This window comes from Fukomys damarensis, unplaced genomic scaffold, assembly GCF_012274545.1.
Source record: "Fukomys damarensis isolate Sample0158 unplaced genomic scaffold, DMR_v1.0_HiC HiC_scaffold_37, whole genome shotgun sequence".
NCBI lineage: Eukaryota > Metazoa > Chordata > Mammalia > Rodentia > Bathyergidae > Fukomys > Fukomys damarensis.
Genome location: NW_022900949.1, coordinates 49,231,030 through 49,256,694, shown reverse-complemented (window position 1 = coordinate 49,256,694; position 25,665 = coordinate 49,231,030). Strand labels below are relative to the sequence as shown.

The 25,665-nt window shown below is 38.4% G+C and overlaps 1 pseudogene; it reads right to left on the bottom strand.

Annotated features, from left to right (window-relative positions):
• Nucleotides 1–3,420: 3,420 nt before the first annotated feature.
• On the bottom strand, nucleotides 3,421–25,241 carry LOC109118100 (annotated as a pseudogene).
• Between the last annotated feature and the right edge of the window lie 424 nt (nucleotides 25,242–25,665).

The window sequence follows — 25,665 nt, the reverse complement described above, 5'->3', positions numbered from 1 at the left end:
GAGAACCAGGCTGAATAGGGTTCATTCAGTCATTTTGACTGCATACTACCTTGAAAGCTCACTTCAATTTTTCCTTCTGGTAGTAAGTAGCTCTGCTAAGAGAAAGAGAGGACATATTCTCAGTTAACATGGAGCAGAATTAAATAACTTAGTGTAGATTTGAGATACTGGGGCTAGATTTGAAAGCAGAGAGTACTGTGAATGTATTTTCTTTTCTTTTCTTTTCTTTTTTTTTTTTGTACTGGGGATCAAACTCAGGTCCTTGTGCTTTCGAGGCAGGCAGCAGAACCACTGAGCCAAATCCCTGACCCTGTATTTTCATTTCTACATTAAAATAATTCCTCAACTGAGTTCATATTTGGGAGAATGAAGTAGAATTATTCTCTCCTTCCTCAGATGCTTGAGGTCTGGGAAAGGTGGACATGATTAAGACCCGACATATACATGCATGTAAATGTTGCAGTGAAATCTAGTAATTTGTACAACTAATATGTACTAATAATTATAAAAGATAATATATTTAACTTTGGGAACACAAAGTTAATTCTCTTCAGGGGAAAGAAAAAGAGATCTGAATTAGAAACTTCATCCCTCTAATATGATTCTTATATGGCAGAAGGGGCCCCACCAGGGGGATGTGGCAATAATTGGCTTATGATTCCTGGTGTTTCAGGAAGCATAGTGGGTGAGAGAGAACACAGTGTTGAATTGTTAGGAGATTGTCTCACCTGCTTCTTTTCTGGCAAAAGGGGAAATCTTGTGACTACTTGTCCTTGACATGCTTTCCTCCCATACTCAAGAGAGCCCAATGCTGCTGGTAGAGATCACCTCTTGTTTATCCCAGCATGTCTCCAAATCTGTCTTTTCTCTTGTAAACCATAATGCACAATAGTTTGTGAACATGCCATGGCCAAAGTTCTTATGAATGTTGACATATCTCTACCTGTGAAACCTCTTTTTACCCAGACCCTAACTTCTGGATTTATCAGAAGAGGCAGAAGGGTCCAGTCAAGTTCACTTCATAGAATTCCCAGAGGTACAAGGGAGGAACAAAGCTTTCAAATTTATTTGATTGGTGACTCTTGAAATTTAATGTAACAAGAGTCTCCTGGAAGGCACATTGAGACACTTTGCTGGGGCTGGGGATTGTGCACAAGCCTGTAATGCCAGCTTCTTAGGCAGAGGAAGGAGGATTGCTAAGTTTGAGAACATTCTGGGCAGTTTAGTGAGACCCTGTCTCAAAATAAAAAGGACTGGGAATATAGCTTGGTGGTAGAGTGCTTCCCTAGCAAATGTGAACCCCTGGTTTAATCTTTAGTACTACATAAAATGAAACAAAACAAAACAAACAAGCAAACAAACAAACAAACAGGCCCCAGGCCCTTTCCCTAGAGATCATGACTCACTAGCAGGAGTAGGGCTTGCGGATTTGCATTTTTGGTTAGTTCCCAGCCAGTGCAGTAATACTGCCGCTCTGAGGACATTATTGTGAAATTATTGTGGAAAAACATGGAAGAGAAGCAGGAGGTGTGGGTGGGAGGAGGAGACTGGCGTATGAGACAGCCTCTTTTGTAGGGTGAGAGGTGAGTGAGTTTACAAAAATTCCCAGCTTTCACTCACCCCTGTCTATTAGAGATTATTTGGAGTTTGTGCACTCTGCTTCTTGCTGAACCCTACATAACGAAGGAACTGGCTCCCTAGTAAATGGAGATGTGGAAAATGGAGATGTGAGAGAAGAGGGAGAGGGAGACAGAATAGGGAAGAGGAGAGGCAAAGAGAGGAGAGGAGAAGAGGTGCAAGGAGAGGGAGAGGGAGAAGGGAGGAAGGACCAGAGACTAAAGAGACTCAGGGCCTGGGCACGCCAGGGGGATTTTCCAGGAAGCGATGGGGAAAGCTGTGACAGTAGCTCCAAGTTTTGATGGAGGTAGATGAGAGAAATGAATTTCTTTGAGCACCATGGCCCTCCAGATGTATGACCCGAGGCAATCCAAAGGTGTTTGCCTAGAGCAACAAAGAACTCAGGTATTTTGAAATTACTTTTAGGGTGCTGGATTGCATGTTTTAGGTTGTGACTCTGCTATTATACTCGTGTCTTTGTCTTCCCTTGGGCTACAATAGCATGAAAGCTCTGATGCATTGTGTATGGGAGACCCAGTCCCTCATCCTTCAGTTTCTCACTGGGCCAACTGCTGTAATGGTGCCCTATAGGCACCTTCCCTGGGCCCTCCTTCCTCCAGTGCCTCCACACAGGGTTCAGTGGCTTCTGCCTCAGAGCCCCTGGCTTCCTGGGCACCCAGACTACTCAGTGTTAGAATAGATTCTCATTTCCTCTCCAAGCCCCTTTTAACGTAGTTTGCTGCTGTTTCTTTCTTTCTTTTATTTTTGGTACTGCGGATTGAACACAGGTCCTTGTGCTTGCGACGCAGGCAGCAGAATCACTGAGCCAAATCCCCAGCCCTTTGCTGCTGTTTATATTGCCTACTGACTTTAACAAAAATCCCTTTTGAAGCATTCAAGGCTTCATAATTTTACTTTTTGTCTATATTTCCTGTGTTATTTCTAGCCACGTGTTGTTTATATTCCACATTTGTGTTTCTTGGACTTTTACTTATATTCACCTTACTTCCATGCATGTGAACATGCAGTTCCTGACACCTTGTAGTGCTATCATTACTGTCTATGCCTATAAGATCCACCTGTCCAGGTCTAGCTTAAATCCTTCATCTTCTTTGGAAACTTTTCTGATCATCCCTACTCTTACCTTCCACTACGGAACTTAAGTTGCATTGTCTGCCATCTCAGACTGGCGGTATCCAATATGTTAGTCACCAGCCGCATGTAGTTATCTAAATTTAAGTTAATTAAAATGAAATAAAATGAAAAATCCCACCCCTTAGTTTCACATCCATATTTCCAATGCTCAGTAGCCCAGGTACTGTAGTTGTAGTATAGCGGTTATGGTATTGTATAGCATAGATACAGAATGTCTCTGTCATCACAGAAAGATATATTGTCCAGTGCTAGGACCATGTATCATTCACCTCTGTTTATGTTTATTTAATGTTCAACTAGTCATATTGAATTAATTGGAGTTTTATTGACTGTTTTGCCTTGGTTTCTGGCCCTACACTATAATTTCAGCTTTAAAAAGGAAACATGATAATACCTGCTCCTTGCTCTCTTTTTTTTTCCTTGCTGTCTTTTTTGATGGGCTACGCTCTGTTGAGGTTTGAAGCCTCATCTCCTCTTTCCATGTACCTTCTTCATTTCAGGATTTTCTCAGGGTTGTTTGGTCCTCTGTCTTTCCCTCATGGTGTGTCCCAGGTCACTTCTCATGGCCTAATACAGAGCAGCAATCCTTATTAATGAAGCCTGTTTTAGAGGAAAGATCAGGGGTCTGCAATTCTCACAGTTGTGCTGTCACTCAGGAAAGGCTACCAGTTCTGGAAGACCCTCATACCTGTAGGGGAGCAAAAGACACAGATACAAGGATATCCATTGACAATTAGCAGTGGCATTTGGAGGTATTATTCTCATTAACGTCTTGCAAAATCAATAGTCTAAGAGGCTTCTGGGAAGGAAACCACAGGGTCAGAATGGCCACAGGAGGGCACCAGTGTACTTTAAACAGACTTTACCTCCAAAAACCTCTGGAAGGTTTCCTTGCTTTGCAAGGGAGAAGGGTGGAAGGAAAACATATTGGAAAGGAATAGAAAAAAAAATCACATTGTTATATGTATGTGGAAGATATTCTCACTATATTTATGCATCTAGAGCCTCCTTAAATATAGGATTCACAAGCACATTAGCAAATAATCAGTAGACAAGGGATTAGATTGAAAATACTTCAAACAAGGGCGTGAACAGGTCAGTAGAGTTTAAAGCCGAATAAACCTCACTTTGAAGGAATGTAGCTATGGAAACATTACCAAAATTATTCTGTTACTTCATGGCTGTAGTGGTTTTCGGCAGCCCAGAAATGCTGTCAAGGGAGGGCAGACTATTATTTTCTTATAAATAACACAACATAGGATCTTATATGGAAAGTTGCAAGAAATTAGATTTCAGAGGTAGAGATGTTTCAACAAAAATACCCAACAGCTTTAATTTGGTTTCTGATAACTTTGCTCTGGGTTTGAAATTGTTAAGTTTTTCTCTACTTCTGTTTTCTGTTGCAATAAGGAAGCAAATAATACATTTATTTCCATGTCTCTGGATATATTATATGCACATACATGCCTGCATATTAGCATGGCTGGTAGAAGACACCTGTTTGTGTAGGTATGGCCCATAGGAGGGGAGGTGACCTAATTTTAGGAATTAAGGGGCCTAGTTCCTTGGGTGAGGGATAGGCCTGGGGCCGTGTTCCCTAGGGCCACAGGGTTTTGGCTACTCATTCTCAGAGACCCTACCCCAACTGCCTCTGCTGTCAAGCTTCTCAGTAAACCCCAAAGAGCACACAAAGACCACATGTATGACTTCTCCCTCATTGTGCTGAGCATGTGGTGGAGGTATGGGTAAACAATGTAAGTTGATGTAAGAGGGGTAAGTATCATGTAAGCTCTGGAGATATGGTAAATATGCTGGTGGGTACTAGGAGTTAAGGGTGAAGTTTTGACACTATGATGAAGTTGTTCAGTCAAGAGCTCAAAATGTTCCCATCCTGTCCTGACAAATACGCTTTCTCTGTGCAGAGTTTCAAGGGAGCTGTATACCCCAAGAGTCTATAGTAAATTGGAAAACAAATAGCCACAATGTGTTCTGGTAAAAAAGTTGTCTATGTGTCCAGGGTCTCAAGACTAAGAAGCAAGATATGCCATTCCTCCCATTCTCAATCTAAATTTTGAGATATCATTTCTGTAATGGCCACATAGAGAAATAAAATCACAAAGCTGAGGGTGCATGGCAGTGTATATGGCAGACAGGGACTTAACTGTATGTATAGAGAAAGAATGGAGAAGAATAGAGTAGCTCTTCATGTTATTTAACACTTGATCTTAGCCAAAAGGCCGAGAAGCGATTCTTCATGTTATTTAAAAAGAAAGAACAGAGCCCATTCAATGTCCTGAAGGTGGGGGCAGGTAGGGATTTTGTATAGTTAAATTTGTCTTAAGGAAAGTGATCACACACACACACACACACACACACACTCACACACATATATGTATTTGGGGGGTATTGGGTATCAAACTTGGGTATCAAATTCGGGTCCTTGTGCTTGTGAGGCAGGTGGTGGCACCACTGAGCTAAACCCTCAGGCTGACCATATGTTCTTCTTCATCCAGAGAAGGGGATCATGGATCTAACACTTTAGTGGGCATTAGAATCACTCATATTGATGGAAATTGGCCAGAGTTTGTGATTCAGTAAGCCGGGGGCTGGAGAATTCTAACAAATATCTGAAGATGCTCTTGTTTCAGAGACTACACTTTTAGACACCCCAGTTTTATTTCATGATAAGTGGCATAAATTCTGCTTTTAAAATAGAAACCCAACAAAGGGTCCATTTAAAAAATTTGAGATATAATGCACACACCCTTCTTCTTTGGAGAAATGTTTATTCAAATCCTTTGCAAAATTTTAAAGTGGGTTAATAATCTTTTTATTATTTAATTGTAAGAGTTCTTTTTTTTTTTCCGTATGACAGATCTTTATTAAAGAGCCAAGGTGGCACAGTGGCCCGCTCGGTGGAAAGGGAACACAAGGTGGGCGGAGAGGAAGGGGCTTGGTTATATAATGGGTGACTAGTGTGGGCAGGTTGGAGATAGTGTTGGTTGCACAGGCAGCCACTCGGGTCATTATTTGCAATCTATTCCTTATACAGACAAGCCTTGTTCATGTGTCAGTCTTGTTTATGACTGGTGACACATGACGTAGGAAAATGGAATTTAAAGTGAAGAAGGGGGTTATTCTTCAGAATGGTGGCAGCCATTCCAAGGCACTTATCTTACATTCCTCCCTTTTTTGTTTGTTATGGCCTTGGGAAGAGGGGCGAAGAGTCTCTCTTCTGTAGCTACTTCCTGCTGAAAAGGGGCAGGTATGGGGTGATGAGAGGTTGAAGGAGGGATTTCTAATCTGTCATCGCGGGGGTGACATAGTTGTTGGAGGGCTGTTTGTTTAGGAGCTTCAATTAAGGCAATGATGGTGAGATTGTAGAGTGATGGAGGCTGATCTAGGCGTGTGTAGTAGCTTAAGAGGCAGCACAACCATGGAGAGGGGGTCCTGAAATGGCAAAGAAAGAATTGGGTTAGATGTATCTTGAAAGTATCACATGTATATGTACAGCAGAGGTGGGGGGGGTCCTTCCCTAGCAATAATAATAATACTAAAAAAAAAAGCATCAGAAAGAGTAAAAAGCATTTTTTTTCTTTTTAATTGGGGAGCATGTGTAACTGGGAAGGTGACTAGATGGCAGAACAGATGGACCAAAAATCTAGTGTGGAAGTTGGGTGTGAACCAGGCATGATTTATATTTCCCAGGTGCCAATTAGGGGCCACAAGCTTTTTTTTTGTGTGGGAACTATAGTATCCTGGGAGTAGAACTAAATTGCCTTGTCTCTGCCATGATAAATCTAAAGAGGAGCTAATAAACTGAGCACAGAAAGGGCAATCTTTGGATGAGTATGACAAGTGGCAGATTAGCTCTTTTGAGTAGGCAGCAGGTACTGTTGTGATATGTATAAAAATGTCCCACATTTGAGTTGGGACTTTTGGGCCATTGGGAGATTTTAATCAAATGGCTCAACTCGTAGTTATGGGGTGGGAGTGTAAGCTAGCAGATAAGGAGAAGGATATAGAAAGCACTTTTTTGAACTAAAATCTTGGAGGGTTCCCTTGTAGAAATGTTCTGTCAACCAATCTAAGATTTCATCCACTAATCCTTCTTGAGGATAGAACCAATGGAGGTTGAGTTATGAAGTGAAGAAATTGCAGCTGGATCTGGATGTATATCATGGGGCTTTATCCAAAAGGTGGGCTGGTGAAGTGGTCACTTCCTGTAAGATAAGCTGATTGTCTGATTAGAAATTTTTTGGATTTGATTTGGAGGAAATGGAGTAAGCAGGGGGCAACTGTGGCCTGAATGAGGATGCAAACGAGGGTCAAGAACAAGATGGAGGTTTACAAGATGGTGGCAGAGAGCAGGGAGCATGTGGAGGAGGGCCAGAGTCACAAGATGGAGGTTTACAAGATGGCGGCAGAGAGGAGTGAGAATGTGGAGGAGGATTAGGGTCACAAGATGGAAGTTTGCAAGATGGCAGAGGTTAAATTTTTCAGAGGCAGAAGGAAACTCAGGGTTTTAGTAGCAAGCATGACATGACAAGGCTGACAGGAAGAACAGAGGGAAGGTTTAGATCTTAAGTAGGAGTTCCCACTCCATTTGTCCCTGTGCTCACAGAAGTTGTACAGATCCTGGATAAGTGAGGGATCAAAAGAGCCATCAGGTGGCCATTTATTTTGGTTATGTAACAAATATTGGGGATAAATTTGGGTAGAAAGTCTAATAAGGTGTTTAGGTTTCAGGTGGCCATGAGATTTTTGAGTAGGCTGCTGGGGGGTGGGGGTGGGGGGTGTCTGCCAGAATGGATTGTTCCTCTCCCATAGCGGAGAAAGGAGAATGGCATCCCAGGGTGAGGGGCAGAGAGTCGCTAAACAGTAGCGCTGCTCGAGAGGGTCATCACCACTCAGGAATGGAACGCCAGGCCACACAGTTGGCTGGGGAGACTTGGGATCTGAGCTCAGGAATTTTTCAGTCAGAGGCCACAGTTGGCTGGGAACAGGCCAAGTCTTATAGAGCGGGAGAGGCCAGTGCCTCAGGGGGGAGTCTCCACTACAGGAATTGAAACCCAGATGGACAAACCTGCGAGTAAAGCCCGGTTACTCACCTATCCATGAGGCTGGTGTGGACATGGAGAGGCATCTGGGTGAGTGGACACGAGTTATCGGGCGGGAGGATCGGGGCGCCGAGGCTAGGGATCCCTAAACCCGCAGTGTTAAAGCCCAGATCCGGGTAGCACCCCAGCCGAGTCACGGCACCAATGAAAGAAACCAGCACCTGCCGAGGATCACTCTACACACCAACAGAGCCTTGTATGAGAGATCTTTATTAAAGAGCCGAGGTGGCACGGTGGCCTGCTCGGCATAAAGGGAACAAAAGCAGAGAGAGAGAGAGAGAGAGAGAGAGAGAGAGAGAGAGAAAGAGAGGAACTGTGAGAGTTCTTTATGAATTTTAAGTATAAATTTCTTGTCAGATATGATTTGCTAATATTTTTGTGATGTATATATTGTCATAATTTTCTTGACAGTGTCCTTTGAAGAACAAGTTTTTAAAATTGTGAAGACCAGTTTATTTTTTTCTCTCATTACTATATTTTTGATATGGTATTTAAGAAAATATTGTCTAATCCAAAATCACAGAGATTTACTTGTTTTATTCTAAGAGTTTTAGCTCTTATATTTACATCTATGATCAATTTGCTGTTAATTTTTGTGTATGGTAAAAGGAAGAAGTCCAGCTTCATTCTTTAGCATATGGATATGTATTTATTTATTTATTTTAATGAAAGATTTTAACATAAAAAGAAGGTACACAGATTACATTATGATGACCAAGATAGTATTATACATGCCAAAAATCAAAACAAAACAAAATTATAAAGTAAATGTACCAGTATCAGACAAACATAATACTTGATATTTAATCCAAGCTGTATATGTGTAAAATTATCTGACTTATGAAAAATAAATTATTTCCTAGAATAGTAAAATGCCTACCATTCTGACTGTAAACTGGCTTATTCTGCTGGTGAGTATTTTGTGAGAACTTCTACATAATATGAAAAGAGTTGGCATGACATTTAAAGACTGCAAAAAACAGAACGCAGTTAAAAAATATTTGTGATGCAATTATTCATAAAATACACACAATAAATCTTACTATTTAAAAATTTAAAAACAAAAGACCACCCTGAATAAAGGTTAGAACTTCATAAGAAATGCTCATCATTTCTATATCATTGTTAGAAAACTGATAAGATTTTGTAGGGGGGGAATAGGGAACATATCTAATGACATCATTTATTTAAAATCTATTAAAATTTTTCATGAGATTTTAATTGGCTGCTTGTACTGTCTTAAAATATTTTACCATCTTAAAACATTTTACCATGAATATAGTTTCTACTGTTTCTCAAATGAGGTCCAAAAGAATTCTAATGTGGGCCCAGTAAAATACATTATAAATAAACTCCCTATGTGATTATTCTACATACTGAAATTCCCTATGGAAAAATGCAACACTTAAAAGAAGGACCAGGAATATAAACACATTTCTGACATGTCAGAATTCTCTGTAAGTTTATGATGTGAATGCTGTTTTTTGTTTTAAAACAAGTTCCAGACATTAAAAGAAACATACATACCTCTCAAACAAGCATATGAATGTATACAAACATTTTCTTTTGAGGTTTTCATTACTTTCAAACTTAGTTATTTGAAGAAAAGATAACATATGACTTCAAGCTTTGGAAAAGTTACATTTCTAATTAAATGGACTATCAAAAAAAGATAAAGAGTATAATTTGTTAAATGCCTACAAAATTTAAATCATTTTAAATTTAAACCTAGTTAGCTTCACTAAAATTAAATTTTGCTAAGATTATGCCATTGTAACTTACGTAGATGGTCATGGTTACTTTTCAAGTCCTTTGCATAAAAATGGTGCTAAAACAAACAGAAGAATGCTGTGTCTGGCAACTATTTAAATATATTGCTATCTACTAATTGTAATAAAAGTAGTATGAAGAACTCTGAACCTAAAATGAATTCTACTATTTCATGTTACCCTATGCAAGAAAAAACTTAAAGAGATAGAATTATAATATATGTGTTTTCTGTAGATTTATTCATAATTGTTATTTTTGGATTTCCTTGAAAACTACATAAACTGGGGCCTAAAAGTACAGGTAATGTGATTTGGAGAGAAACAAGTACAACTAAGACATTCTACTTAAAAGACAGATTATTTTCCTGCAGAATAAATATCAAGAAAAATATACATTCTGACTCCACTTAATAAAAGGAAGGATATGTTTACAATTTTGGTTAACAAGCAAGAGCTTCCTTGTTATTTAAGTCAAATCACAAAAATCAACTTGACCTACAAAAACCTCCTGAACATCCTCTATTATAGACTAAAAGAATCAAGTATTACTTCAAAAATATAATTAAATAAATTAAAATTAGGCTCCAGACAATTATAAAATGTAGGCTGGTAACAAGTTTTTCCATGTATTAAATGGTAACATAAGCAAAATGCATAGATGAAAAATGAGGATGAGACACTGTTCTTCATACCAAAAGATGATTGTTATACTCAAAGCCTGCAAATGCCTATTGATCAGTGTTCTTCACAATATCATTGTTATCTGGGGTGAGCTGGACAGATTCATTAGTAAACTGAGGATCAAAGTTGTCCAAATAAAATTCTCTAAAAATATTTGGTTTAAAGATAAGTGCTGGGCTGCTGGTAGCACCCTCCCCACCTCTGACTGCCTGGCTGCTCTAGTACGATTGTAGTGGGGGACCTCAATACCCCATTGTCACAAATAGATTATCTAGACAAAAAAAACCAAAAAACAAAAAACAATGAAATAGCACAACTGAACCAAGCTTTTGAATTAATGGATTTAATAGGTGTTTACAGAGTATTCCATCCCACAAAATCAGAATACACATTCTTTTTGGCTGCACATGGGTCATTCTCCAAAATAGACCACATGCTAGCTCATAGAATATGTTTAAGTAAACACAAAGGAATTGAAGCTTTCTCATGTATATTATCAGACCATAGAGCAATTAAACTGGAGGTCAATAGCATAAAAAGCTACAAGAATTCTTCAAACACAGGGACACTGAATACACAACCAATGGGTTACAGAGGAAATTAAAGAAGAAATTAGACAGTTTCTATAATTAAATGATAATGCTAATACAACATACAGGGATCTATGCGACACAAAGAAAGCAGTTGTATGGAGGAAATTCGTAGCAGTGAATGTCCATACTAGGAAAATAGAGTGAGCTCAAATAAACAACCTAATGCCTAACCTGAAGCTCCTAGAAAAAGAGGAGCAAGACAAACTGAAAGCTCATACAGGAGAGGAAATTATAAAGATCAGAGCAAAAATCAATGCAATGGAGACTAAGAGAATAATATAAAAAAAATCAGTGAATCAAACGGGGTTTCAAAAGAATAAATAAAACCAACAAACCCTTACCCAGCCTTATCAAAGAAAGGAAAGAAAAGGCTCAAATTTGCAATTAGGGATGAAAAAGGTGAAGTCACAACAGACTCAGAAGACATCTAGAGGATCATCAATACCTGCTTCAAGAACCTATATTCTAATACAATGGAAAACACAGAAGTGGACAGATTCCTAGATACAAATAAATTACCAAAGTTGAATGAAGATATAAAAATTCTAAACACCTCAATTACAATCAGTGAAATTAAAAGCATGATTAAAAATTTACCAACAAAGAAAAGCCCAGGCCCTGATGATTTCACTGCTGAATTCTACAAGACATTTAGAGAAGAACTATTGCCACTACTGTTTGAACTCTTCAATGCAATGGAAAGGGGCGCAAAACTTCCAAATTCATTCCTGGAAGCAAGTGTTACTTTGATTCCAAAATCAGAGATGACCCTAACCAAAAAAAAAGAGAACTACAGGCCAATTTTCCTGATGAACATAGATGCAAAAATCCTCAGTAAGATATTGGCAAACAGTATACAGAAGATCATCAAGAAGATCATACACCCTGACCAAGTTGGATTTATGCCAAGGATGCAAGGATGGTTCAACATTTGTAAATCAATAAATGTAATACACTATATTAACAGAGCCAAGAACAAAAACCATATGATCATCTCAACAGATGCAGAAAAAATGTGTGACAAAATTCAACATCCATTCATGATAAAAACTCTATGGAAAATGGGAATAAATGATCTTTATCTCAATGTGATAAAGGCTATCTATGAAAAATCAACAGCCAACATCATACTAAATAGTTAAAGCTGCCTTTGTGCTATCATATCCCAGTCAACACTTTGAAAAAATGGATGTTCCTGAATATCAGCACATCCTGTTTCAGGATGTAAATTCAATCATTTGTTTGGGTCCTTGTTCAGAAAACTCTTCAGGACACTTGCAGCTTTTACAGACAGACAGTTTGTTATGTGAATTTTTCTTTGCAAAATAACTTCTGAGAGGTTATCGATTAAATTTTCATAAGGGCTATCAAAGCTCTCAACAAGATGAAATAGAGAGTTTCTAACCATCATCTCAAACATTAATGCTCCAAAAGGCTGTAAGTCCACACTGAAACCATAATCTCACTTCTTACAATTTCTGGAGCAAGGTAATTAGGAGTACCACAGAAAGTGCTGGTCACATCTTTTGGCCATAAACCTTCCTTACACATGCAACAGTCAGTGAGTTTAATGTGCCCTTCTGAGTCCAGTAATAAATTGTCCAATTTCAAATTTCTATAAAGTAATTCTCGCTCATGAAGATAATTGAATGCTAAACTGATTTCTCCAGAGTAAAACTTGGCATGTTCTTCAGGAAGTATTCTTTGTTGCTACATATGAAACATTAGATTTTCTCCATTTAGATAGCTAGAACAAAGAATAGTCTGCTTTATGTAGGAAAGCAAAAATGCAGTCCAACAAGAAAAGGAAGAGTAGATGCCTGCCCCTAAACATGCTTCTCTGTACCTGACTAGTGTTGACAAGCTATTTTTTCACAACTTTCATTGCAATGGTATGATCTTTTAAAAAATATTGAACCAGCAGTACTTTTGTATAGCTTCCTCTCCCTGTTACCCAGAGCAAATTGAAATCCTAAAAACCTAAATTGGATGAAACTTTGCCACTTTCCCTGGTAGTCACTGCTTCATTCTCTTCGTCAATTTGTTCTAAACCCTCCTGACTTGAATTATATGGGGTTATTGTCTGTGCATGGGGGATTGATCCATTGGCATCATGGACTCCCATGGTAAAGAATAATACCCACATTCAACTGTGACAAGTTTGTGGCACTTCTTATGAACCAAGCATTTACAGTTGATACATTTATATACCTGGCATCCAAGTCCCCCCTACTGTCTGTGTGCAATAAGCATGCCTGCTGAAACATTTGGCTTGAAAAGTATGGCCATTAACAATAAAGCTTTCTCCAGAGGCATGTACTTCTTCAGTAGATGGATTTATCTTCTCCTGAGTAAGGCATTTCAGGATGTTCTGGTACACAGTGCAAGGTATGAATTAAGAGTTCAGAACCCCTGTTTAGTTCAGAAAGCCTAGTGGCTTCTTGCAACTCCAACTGAGGTGATACAATAAACAGGTCTCCTTTCTCATCTACCTATTTCATGGTGAAAAGCTGGTCATTATCAAAGGAACACATCTCTCAAACTTCATCATAAAGCCTCTCAAAGAAGATAAAAGTCTCAAAATGTGTCTTGATATCTTTTCCCATAATCAGGGCCTGCCTGGTAGAGGTATGAGTCATGGAGGTGCTTGGGAAGAAGAGACCATAGAAGGGTTGGCTGCCCAGAAAAACTGGCATGAGGGTCTCCATGAGTGAACGTGTCCTGACTGCCTGCCTCGGTCACACCGGCCTGACTCCTTCAAGGCTCCCTATGAAGTTATTTCCAGTAGTGGTGGCTGGACCTGGATCCATGTACACTAGGCTTCTCAATGTCTTGGGGACTGGTGGCTGTGACTTCAGTCTCCCACCCTGCACTTCTTTTACTTTCTAATTTGTTTTGTCCTTGGCTCTAGGGAGACCTTCCCAGAGCTACTGGGTGTTACCGGGCCTAGTGAAACTTGCCCTGGGCTCTTTCCACTTTCTGTGCCATTGGTGTGTTGGATTTATGGAGACTTCTCATACTTTGGCTTTTCTCTGTCATTGGTGGTCTGTCCCAGGGAGAGTTTCCCTGGGTGTCTGTGACAGTTGGGTGGCTGCTACAATGTGGCCTGTGGAGAAGCAGCTCAGGATGTTCCTGTTGAGTGTCTCTGGCCAAGTGAGCTCTGGAGACAGCTGTTACTAGAGTGTGATGTTAACAAGGATTCCAAGGGATCTGTCTGGGCATGTTGTAAGGAAGTGAGATCATGTCTTAGGGTTTTACAACCTGAGTCCCTCTTCTTATAAGAAGAACCTATGGCCCATCTTTTTCTTCATACTAAATAAAGTGACACTTAGTTATTTTTATCTAAGTATCTATGTATCTTTTAATCTATTTCATCATCTTCCTAACTACTGTGTTAGTTTTTACTTTTTTAGTACTGGCTCTTGAACCCTTCATTGAACTAAATCCTCTGACATTTTTTTCAGATACTCTGTAAGTGTCAGGTTGTCAGGTTGTCAGGTTGGACCTCACTGTGTGATCTTGCCTCAGCGGCTCAGAGTGCTGGAATTACATTCAGGCACCATCTTGCCTGATTAAGTGTGTGATTCAGAAAGAGCAAAAGAAAAACTAGGAAAGCTTTCTGTGATATTAGGCATTGGTGACATTTTCACTTTTAAAGCAACATATGTGCACTGACACTTTGCATGTGGTGGGCACAGTGCTGAGGGGTCTTTTCTATACAAAAAAGCCATTTTCTCTAAAGATGCAGTGCTGATATTTATACTTAGAGGGCTGTGGAATTTTAAGATACTTTTCTTTCTGGATTGATTATGTCATTTTGAGTTAAATAGGAAGTACTGAGGCATTCCAGAAATTTTTCTTAAGAGATAAAAATGTTGGTTTCAAGCTGTAATCTCTGGAGTGATGGTGGTGGAGCCATAACAAGTTGCATCTTTGAGGTACGCCCAGATTATTTACTTTTAGCTAATGAATTTAGTACCAAAGGGTAGTATTCAATATTGTGACATAGAGTGAGGCAGACAGCATGTGACTGCATGACAGATAGTCTTTGTGGACCTTAGAAACCATCAACCTAATGGTGATGATTAACACATACAGCACTCTGAATCTTTCTTTTCTTTTTTTCTCATGATCCATTTCTTAAGCTGGCTACATGATATTTACATTGTATTTTGCTTTACAATTCACATATATAGTGCATATACTTATACACGTCACATATTTCACTTTTAAAAGCCAAAAGAGAGTTTGTAAAATGTTTGTAATAAACCTTCAAAACTGTACCATAAAAATGCATTGTTTTATTCTTTGTGCTTTTATGAACTTTTAGCCTAAGGAACCATTGAAAAATGACTCAAGCTACCTATAATCTTGCATAGTTAAAATTAACTAAGTGGAAGCAGCGATTATTCCTTATTTTTTGATACTTTTTTTTCATCAGGTGATAAGGCAGCCATAGCGAGTAGAAAGTTTGCAGCAGCGATGGTAAATGCCATATCTAAATAAACCCAGTGGCAGTCTCCTTTGCATTAAAATTGGGGAAGAGGTTGACTGTAGCTGCAGTGTCAAAAGGAAAGGGGAGAAATGGTTTAATATCCTGTGATGGTTGCGAAGGCGGGGCTGGTGGAGGGACCAGAGCTGGGAGAGCAAGACTCTGGGACGTAGCACAGAAAACGAAGCAAAATGGAGTCTTGGATTGGCCTGTTTTGAGACTGAGCCAGAGGCATGGAAGAGGAAGTCCCCACTCCAAACATCCTAGTGGGCTTGAGCTCGTTTAAGTCTAAGGAAGGACGACCACTCACCATATGACCCCCAAATTCCAAGAGGCTTCCAAGTTTGCCTGGGAGACAGAACTGTCCACAGTGCCTTCAGGGAAATGTAGCCCAAGGCCACAAAAGCAGAGTTTCTGGTCATATCCGGTCCTAGGCCTGGCTGGTCACCCTTTGGTAATTTAAAGATGAAAACTACCTATAATCTCTCTGGTGTGTGTGTTCTATGGTTTTTCTCCTGATATAGTAGTTTTATAAAAAAGAAAAATAATAAAAAATTGTTCACTTTTGTCTCATATACTTATTAAAATACCTATTAAAGAGATAAGAACAAATTGCCACTAGAAGCAATTATGGTGGAGACATTGACATTTCTCTTGAAGGAGTGAGGTTTGGATAAGTAGAGCGGGTGCAAAAAGTGAGAGAGTGAGATGAGGATGCAGATTATTGGTCTTCCCTTCTTCCTGAGGGTTTCATAATAATCTCCCCACCACTGTGGTTTGTGGTTTTGGAAATAACTGGACAGTTATAGTAAGGTTACAAGAATAGAACAAAACATAAAACAACAATATGCTTTTTAAAAAACCAGTTGTTGATATTTTTATGGATTTGCTCACACATTCTTTCTGTCATACATACACACATAATTTTTTTGAGCAATTTAAATGCATGTGGTGTGTGTCATGGCCCTTTACCTCCAAATAGTTCAGTGTGTATTTCCTAAGAATAATGATGTCTTCTTAATCATAATACAGTTATCAGTTTCACTAAATTTAAGAGTGATAAACTTTGATCTAATTCCAATTTCTTTCAGTTGACCCAATAATGTCTTATATCCTTCTTCCCTTTCTAATAATCGATCAAAACTAGGATCAGGTATTATCTTTGTTATTTCTCTTTAGTCTCTTTTAATATGGAACATTCCTACTGCCTTTTTTTGTCTTTGAAGACATTACATTTTAAAAGAACTAAGTCTTGTATATTTGTCTGATGTTTCCCTATGGTTGTGATTCCCATGGTATCACATCTGGAGGCTCACAAAGTCCATCTGTCTTTCCTTGGTGATGTTAATTTTGATCACTCACTTTTAAGTAGACCCTTTAGGGCCATGCAGATATTCTGCTCCTCATCAACATTTCCCTGAAAATTTATCAACCATGTGTGATCCTACTTTGATCCAATCTTTGCTCTTATTTTCAGCACTCCGTCCATTTACCAGACAGGGCTTGGCATCCCCTGTGGTTTTTGCTTCTGTTATCTGAGCAACTTTCCTCATAGATTTTAGGAAAAAAAGACTCTCATAATGTACAAGTTTGGACTCTGTTCTTGTACATGGGAATAGGATATGTTACCAGACAACCTGCAAAGGTAAGGTATTTTAGAAGGACTTGCAATCTCAGTTTTAAAATGCTATGTCTTAAATATTATGAGACAGAATAAGGGTTGTAAGTGATTTGGAGGTCTTTAGACTTTACTGGATTAACAAAACAATAAGCAATAAGCAAGTGGTTGACATCATGGAAAGAAGGGCTGGTTCTTTGAAGAAGGCCTTCTCTTTTGTGTTAGATCACCCCCTGCTTACTAGAAGAGCTGTGTGTGTGTGTGTGTGTGTGTGTGTGTGTTACACACCATGAATATTGTATGATTTTGTGTCTGAGGTCTTCATGTTCTCCTCTCGGCTGTTGGCAATGGCGTGGAGTAGAGTCAGTTGTCTCATGTAGAAGAGCAGAGTGATTAGACAGCAAGATTATTATTAGAATGCTAAGACTGCAGCAGGCCATCTTCTCACTGATAAGCTGAGTGAAGGCCCTAACATCATAAAAAGCTGGAGAGAAACCATATGAAATATTGGTTGTTGCCAAAAATCTCTAATGCCCTAAAGATAAAGCCAAACTTCAACCCCGTGTAGTATTGTAACTCCATGAGATGCAGGATGAATCCTACTTGCGGAAACACTGAGCAAGCGTCAAAATTAGGTTAGGTAGTGAATGATTACTGTTTAAAGTTAATGAGATATATGTATTTCTTTAAATCTTGCTATAAATGCTACAATCAATTTTTATGTATAATAATTTAAGATGAATTGTTATACTTTGTTAACTTAGTAAAGTATCCTATTTTTATAGAAAAACTGCAGTGGCATAGAAAAGCATTTTAATTTCTCTTTCTCCCTTGAAAAACCTTTTGTTTCAAGTCTGCTCAAATTATAGTCATGACTAGAAGCAGGATAGAGTCCATATGTGCAAACCTTGAAGCCAAAACCTACAGAAGAAAGTACTAAGCAAGTTTCTTGGAGGATTGAGAGACAAGAGAAGTCATGAAGGTGCCCCGGCACCAAGAATCCTATCCTCCGTACTTCTAGATAGAAGGGGGTCTGAGGTCAGAGAAACAACTTTCAGCATTGTTGATGATTGAAAGGTTACTGAAGACTTGAATAAACCAGCTTGTTTTTGTTAGGTGCCTCTCATTCACATGGTAAGGCCAGTCTCTGTGATTTTTCTCAATCTCTTCTGCCACGTTCCTGCTCTTGCTGATGCGATGGATACTAAACTATGAAGGACTCCCTTTAAAACAGTATTTCTTCTAAGCATCAGAAAAGGTAAAGGGATTTCCAGGAGAGCCTTGGAAATTGTGCATTTATGCTGCCTTTCCCAGTTAAAAAGAGAGATGACTGGAGGACAAGAAGGAGGCTATGAAAAAGGGAGGTAAAGACATTGGTGACAATAGTATTGGTTTGATTCCCATTTTACCATTCCTGTACTTTGTGACCATAGGTATGTTACCTAAATTCTCCAAATATCAGTTTTTGTCATTTTTATGGAAGAATTAAGAATAACAATGTCCTGGTTCTGTGAAGAGTAAACTTAATAATTCACATTTGGTAATTTATATAAATCTCTTGGTTCAAAGCTTGAAAACCAACAAGCATTAAATAAATGATAGCAGGTGTTATCGGTATCTTTTATTGTCCTGCCTACACTGTTATGGCAGGTAGTGAAATTCTCATGCAGTCCCCCTCTACCCTTCATTCACTCATTTCTCCATTTCTGCCCTATACATTCACCGCGAACAGGTACCATGCTTCACCTAGGCTTGTGCCCATGTTTCTTCTCTGTGTACTCATCTTTGCTCCTACTATGGCTTCTGAATGAAATGCTCTTTACTGTGCTTTCATCTCACTCCCTGAGGCTCAAGTTAAGTTCCTCTGTGAAGTTCTTTAGAGCCATTTGTGCTCTTCAGTTTTCTGTATTAGTATTGTAAATACTGTTTGTGTCACAGATTTTCATGCAGGATTATGCAGATAAGAACTCTGTGGTGCTGGAAATGTTCTGTAGGTATATTGTCCAATATGGTAGCCGCTAGCTTAATGTGGCTATTAAGTACTGAAGATTCAGCTTGTGTGATTAAAAAGGTGATTTTAAAAGTTTATGTGGTCTTAATTAATTAAATTTTAAATTTGAATGGCTATCTTAGCCTGATGTACTAAACATCTACTTTGGCAAATGTTTTCGTGTGAAGTTACACTCACATATTTCTGCTGATCTCCTGGAGCCAAGACCTGTCTTCTCATGGTGTCCTGTCTGCCCATAGAAAAGTCAAGTGATGAACTATGGGCAGGAGGAAATAGAGGGACCATGCTAAATCAAAAGGGTTAGGTGTGTGTTAGACTGAAATTGGGAGAAATGGGGTCTTGCCTGTATGACTCTTTTCTCTTTGTAAGTAGTCCTGAAGAATTGGATATACAGTTCAGCAGTATCTATACAAGCCCTGGCCTGGTAAGCTGGCAGTCTTTGCAGCTCTACACTTGAGTGAGGGCTCTTTTGGGGCTTCTTGAATCACAGTAGCTGACCTATGGACTTTGCCCTTGTAGACAGGGATCTTTGAAGTCAGTCCTGTAGTATCCCACTTGGCCTCGACCAAGCCACTTCTTGCCTCCCTTCCTGATCTACCTTTTTAGAGAACATTCCCTGTAACCCAGTTCTGGCTCCTGATTTCAGACTCCAGAAATGCCTTGTGTCCCTGATCTCTATCTTGAGTCTGATCTTCAGTTTTTCCCAGTGGTTCATGAATATTTAGCAATTACAGACTTCTTTGAGGAGCTGATGAAAGTTACGGGCACTGTTCTTAGAGAGATGCACATGACCACATCCACATGCAGTTTTGCATAAAATTCCAGTGGGGCCACAGATTCCTTGAAGCCCAGGTCTAAGTCTTAGACCTTTAGTTAGAATACTTTCTTTAAAAAAATACTTTCTTTAACCTGACTTTAGAAGTTCCACATGCTATTCCTTTTTTTTCTCTTAGCTCAGCTCTAATTCTATACTCACTAGGTAACAATTTGATTTGATGACTGGTTCAGAGCTCTAGTTACCTTATTATGCTATTCCTTTTTTTTCTCTTAGCTCAGCTCTAATTCTATACTCACTAGGTAACAATTTGATGACTGGTTCAGAGCTCTAGTTACCTTACTAACAGGAACAGTCACTCTAAATAGCTATGAGGAGTGCTTTAGCCACTCTATCTATCTCTATATATCTATATATAGCTATATCTATGTAAAATTACTGAATTCATAAAGCAGCAGTACTGAATTTTAGACTTTGTACTGAGAATGCTCTTCCCACCCCTGATCTCTAGTTAATTAGAAGTATTCAGCCCTGGGTTTGTCATATAGTACCATATATATTCTCGGTTGACCTTTGAATTTGTACTTCTCTAACTCACTTGTGCTTCTCCAACCCTGATCTGAGCCAGTCTTTTATCTCATATGTCACTAGTGAAGAGTTGGAAACGTTCGGACCATTTGTTGCAAAAGCTTGGGGGAGCTGGTCCAAGGTCTTACAGCTGGTGGGTAAGGAGACAGGGCTGGAAGTTAGTTGACCTCTATTACAGTTTAGTATCTCAATTCCTCTATGGTTTGTGTTCTTGAGTTTTGGATAAGATGACTTAGGAAGTCGGATGTGTAGGAAGATCTCATTTTATTTCTGGGAAATATTCTTGTAAATTTGATAATAAAGTGAATTTCAGTAATTTATATATCTTATTGTATTTCTGAAAGATTAGATGTATTCCTTATGTAAAAACTTTCCACATTGGGTGTACACTGAGATATAAGAAAAACTATATGCTTACAGGGAAAATATTTTTCCAATGAAATATTAAAATAATGTTCTGAGTAAACCAACAAATATTAAAGTGCAAGACAAGAATCATTTTTAAGAGGAAGACATAAACTATTTCTTTAAATTATAATATGTATTTTTCTTTATTTGTAATAAATAACCCCTTTGAAAAGCTTAAACTTAGGGCCGGGGATTTAGCGGTTTTGGTGGCCTGCCTTGCAAGCACAAGGACCCGAGTTCAATCCCCGGTACCAAAAAAAAAAAAAAAAGCTCACGCTTTTATTTCTTTTTTCTGCAGGGTTTATCTTGCATGATCACTATTAATTGTTTCTTTAACAGCTTGGATTAGCTGGCTGCAATGTTTGTTTAATATCTGGTATCATTAAAAGTTAGCTTTTCTAATAGCATTATTAACATTTATCATTTCTGTAAGTATGACTTTCTCTTTAGCGTGGTTTCTGTAACTGGAGTAAGCAAAGAATCTCTTAGTGTAGATTTTACTAGCCACAGGACACTCTATTTTACAATTTAATAAAAACTCTAAAAGGTAATAAGAGATAGCATTGAGTTTGGAGTTCCTTACAAGAAAATCTGATGTCAGTTTTGCCCCTCAGTTACTTGCCCTGATCATCTTTCCTCTGGCCAATAAAATCATAGCAGCTGCCTTGGTCAGTACATTTTGTAGAGATGATTTCAGGGGAAGGAAAGGCCCAAACAAATGAGCTACACAGAGAGTCCTCAGACTTTTTATTAATTAATCATTTCAGCCTGCTTCCTTACTAAACTTTTAACTATGGCAGTTAATAGGGAGCAAACAAATGGGTTTGAATTTCATCTCCTTTTGTTTTCTCTGCTCACTCTCTGGAAAAGGGGTAATGAACAGTGAAATGGCCAGGCATGAGATGCCAGAGAGGAGAGAGACTGCATGTGGGGCTGCTGGCTGTGTAAGCAGCTCCTGAATTATCACAGGTGTCCCATGGTTTTACGAGGGTGTCTGAAATAGCCAGTCTCCAACAGCCAGGGTAGTGAGAAGAAAAGATAGTGTTCCAAGTGGCTTGGTGTCCACTTTGTCTGTTGGATTGGAGATGTGCCCTGCAAAGAGGCTCTTTAGAGGAGAAAAATGATAGAAGACAAGCGTTGCTGTGCTAAATGTAATAAACCTGTTACTGTTTACAGTACAGATGCTGACACTGTTTAACCTAATAGTAAGCTGTTGTCTAAGACTCTTTCAGAGAGTAATCAAAAGACTCCTAGATGCTTTGAAACCAATTGCATTGAACTTTCATTTGTAGGAAATGCTCAAGACTTCAGGTTAAAAAAAGTCAGAATTCATGACCCAACCAAAGATATCTTCTTGCCATGGGCAGCAAGGATGCTTCAAGGAGGAGGTCCCAATTAAAGACTAGGGCTTATTTTCAAAGGCAGAGACCTCAAATAAGCTTTTCTCTCAACCCAGCACTACCTTAATGAGGGATAGAAAGAGTTCACCACTGAAACATTACTAAGTAGAAATTATAACAGCCAGTTATTTCCCTAGAAAAAATACCAAGAAATAGTGTGAGTCTGCTAGAAGACATTTCAGTAAAAGCAAGGCTAGGAAAATCAATACTGAGAGGTCCAGGAGGATGCTGTTTTTAGAGAGCTGCATTCTTCAGACCTAATGACCTAGGTCATATTTGCTGTTTATGTGTTTGCTGTTTTCCAAAAAATTCACCAGGTCTAGCTGGGTTTCCCAGCAGAATCCCAGAAGAGATACATCAGGAGATCCAGCTGTTCATTCTCAGACCTCAGAGAAGTCACTGTTCTACTCTGAGCATCACTTTCCTAAGATCTGCAAATAGAAAAGAACACACCCAGATCAGAAAAGGGCCATTTTTGCTGTAATTATGTTATGTTGCTGTAATTATACTATGGTGAGAAAATGCTTCTCCTCTGGAGTAATTTGGAAAAGAGATACTTAAAAAAAACCTCTTGGTAATCACAGGTGGTGTGGTTTGGAGTTATGGAGTCAGTGAAATTAAGTGATGGGAACAAGGTGACCTTGTCACTTTTCAGAAGAGAATGGAATACTGTACTCTTAACCCCAGAGCTTAAGCTATTCAGCTAGTTAGATGGAAAATGAAAAAGAGTCTGATGGAATTTGGTGTTTTCTTCTATTGTGTGAGGTTTTCCATTTTCTCACGAGATCTTATTTTAACCTTGACTAGAGTCTATCAATAATAACTGTAGTCAAATATATATCAGAATGGTAGTAATGTCATTGTTTTCAATGGGCTTTTTAAAAAGACTATTTTAAGAGCATTTTAGTTTCACAGCAAAATTGAGAAGATACAGAGATACTCTAGACACCCTCTGTGTGCACATGTGTGCGCACACACACACACCCTGCTGCATTATCAGTATCCCCACCAGAGTGGAGCATTTGCTGCAACCGATAAACCCATGTTGATGTATCATTATCACACAAGGTCCATACTTTACATTAGGGTTCACTCTTAATGGTGTATATTCTATGTAAAACAACTTAAAATGACATGGACTCACTCTTTCAGTAACATACAGAGTAGTTCTATAAATTCTCTATACTCTGCCTGTTTATCTCTGCCTTCTCCCCATCCCTTGCTAACTACTAATCTTTTGATTATCTCTTTAGTTTGTCTTTTCCAGAATATCATACAGAAAGTATCCTTTTCAGGTTGGCTTCTTTTACTCAGTAATATGCATTTAAGTTTCTTTACTTAACAGAGTTCTTTTTAGTGCAGAATAACATTCCATTGCTGGATGTACCCACAGTTAGCCATCTTTTTTCTTACTGATGGGCAACTTGGTTGGAGGATGAAGTTTTATGATGTCATCTTTTTATGTTATCTTTTTCAGGATCAATGGGGTTGCTCATGTGAGGGAGTACTCACATGGTCACAAACTTCCTTCTTAGGAGGATGACTTATTTTCTCTCTTTAGAATTATAATTATTAATGCATATTAGTAAATTTCACTGTGATATTTCCATATACAAATATTGAGTTTTGATTGTATTCACTTGCCCAATTGCCCCTCCCTTACTCTCTTCTCTACCCACTGCCCTAATCCTTTCCCTGGTAGTTCCTCTACTACTTTCAGACCCTTTTTTAAAATCCTGGATTCCAATACACAAGAGAAAATATTTTATTTTGCTTAATAGCACATCCTCTAGTTCCATCCATTTTCCTGTGAACAAAGTCACTTCATTTTTCTTTATGGCTGAATTATACTTTGTTGTGCGTATACATCGTATTTTCTTCAGCCATTCACCATTGACAGGTGCCTAGGCTGATTCCATCTTAGCTCTTGTGAACAGTGCCACAATAAATATGGATATTCAGGTATCTCTCATTTATGGTCACTTTGTTTCTTTAGGTATCTATGCAGGAATGGGATAGCTAGATCCTATGGCAGGTCTATTTTTTAGTTTGTTGTTTTTTTAAAGAGGATTTTTCATTGAATTTATTGGTACATTTTAGGTATATGTTTTAGTTTTTTTTAACGTCATCAGGGAAATAAAAATCTAAACTACATTGATAATCTAGCTTACCATAGTCAGAATGGCTATTATTAAAAAACAAAACAAAAACAACAAATGCTGGTGAGGATATGGGAAAAAAGGAACTTTTACACAGTGTTGGTGGAAGTGTGAATATGTATAGCTGCTATGGAAGGCAGCATGAAGGTTCTGAATAAACTAAGTATAGAACCACCAGGAGGATCGTTTGACAGTCACTTCCCATATTGCCAGCTGGGGCTGTCTCCACCCTCTGTGATGGGATGTCTTTCTATTTGCCTTTGTCTAGTTTCTTTCATGAATCTTTTGTAGTGTTCAGTGTACTCGTATTCTATTTTACTCCTAAGTATTTTGTTCTTTTTCATGCTATTATGAATAGGATTTTTTTCTTTTCAGGTAGTTCATTGTTAGTATATAGAAAACTAATTTTTGTATATTGGTTTCGTATTCTGCAGCATTACTGAATTAGATTATTTGTTCTAATTTTTTAAAAATGAAGTCTTTCTATACTTAAGATTTTGTCTGTAAACAATTTGGGTGTCATTTATGCCTTTTCTTTCCTTTTTTTTTGAAACAGTGGCTTGCTGTGTAGTTCAGGTTTGTCTCAAACTCACTGTGTAGCCCAGGCTGGTCTTGAACTCATGGTAATCCTCTTGCCTCAGCCTCTTGAGTTCTGGGACTATAGGCATGTGCCCCAAATGTGGAAAATTTGTTTCTTTTTATTGCATAATTGCTGTGGCTTGGACTTCTAGTACTATGTTGAGTAAAAGTGGAAAGAGTGGACATGCTTACTTTGATTTTAACCTTGGGGGACGAACTTACAATTTTCACATTAAGCATGATGTTAGCTGTGGACTTTTCATGTATGGCTTTCATTACGTTAAGGTATTTTTTTATTTCTCATTTGTTTAGACCTTTTTAAAATGAAAGTTTTTATTACGTTAAATTTTGTACTTTTCCTCCATCTGTTGAGATGCTCATGTAGTTTTTCATCTTTGTTTTGGTAATGTGGTATATCACATTGATTGATTTTGTATGGTAAGCCATCCTTGCATCACAGGGATAAATTCAACTTGGCCATAGCGTGTGATTATTTCAATACACTGTTGGACTTGGTTTATTAGTATTTTATTAAGGATTTTATTGTATATGTATTTTTTAAAAATATTAGTGTCTATATATATTTATAGTGGCACAGTTTATAATGGTTAAATCTTGGAAATAGCCCAAATGCCCATCAACTGGTGACTGGATAAAGATGTGTGTGTTTTTATTTTTTAAATTTTTATAAAATGAAGTT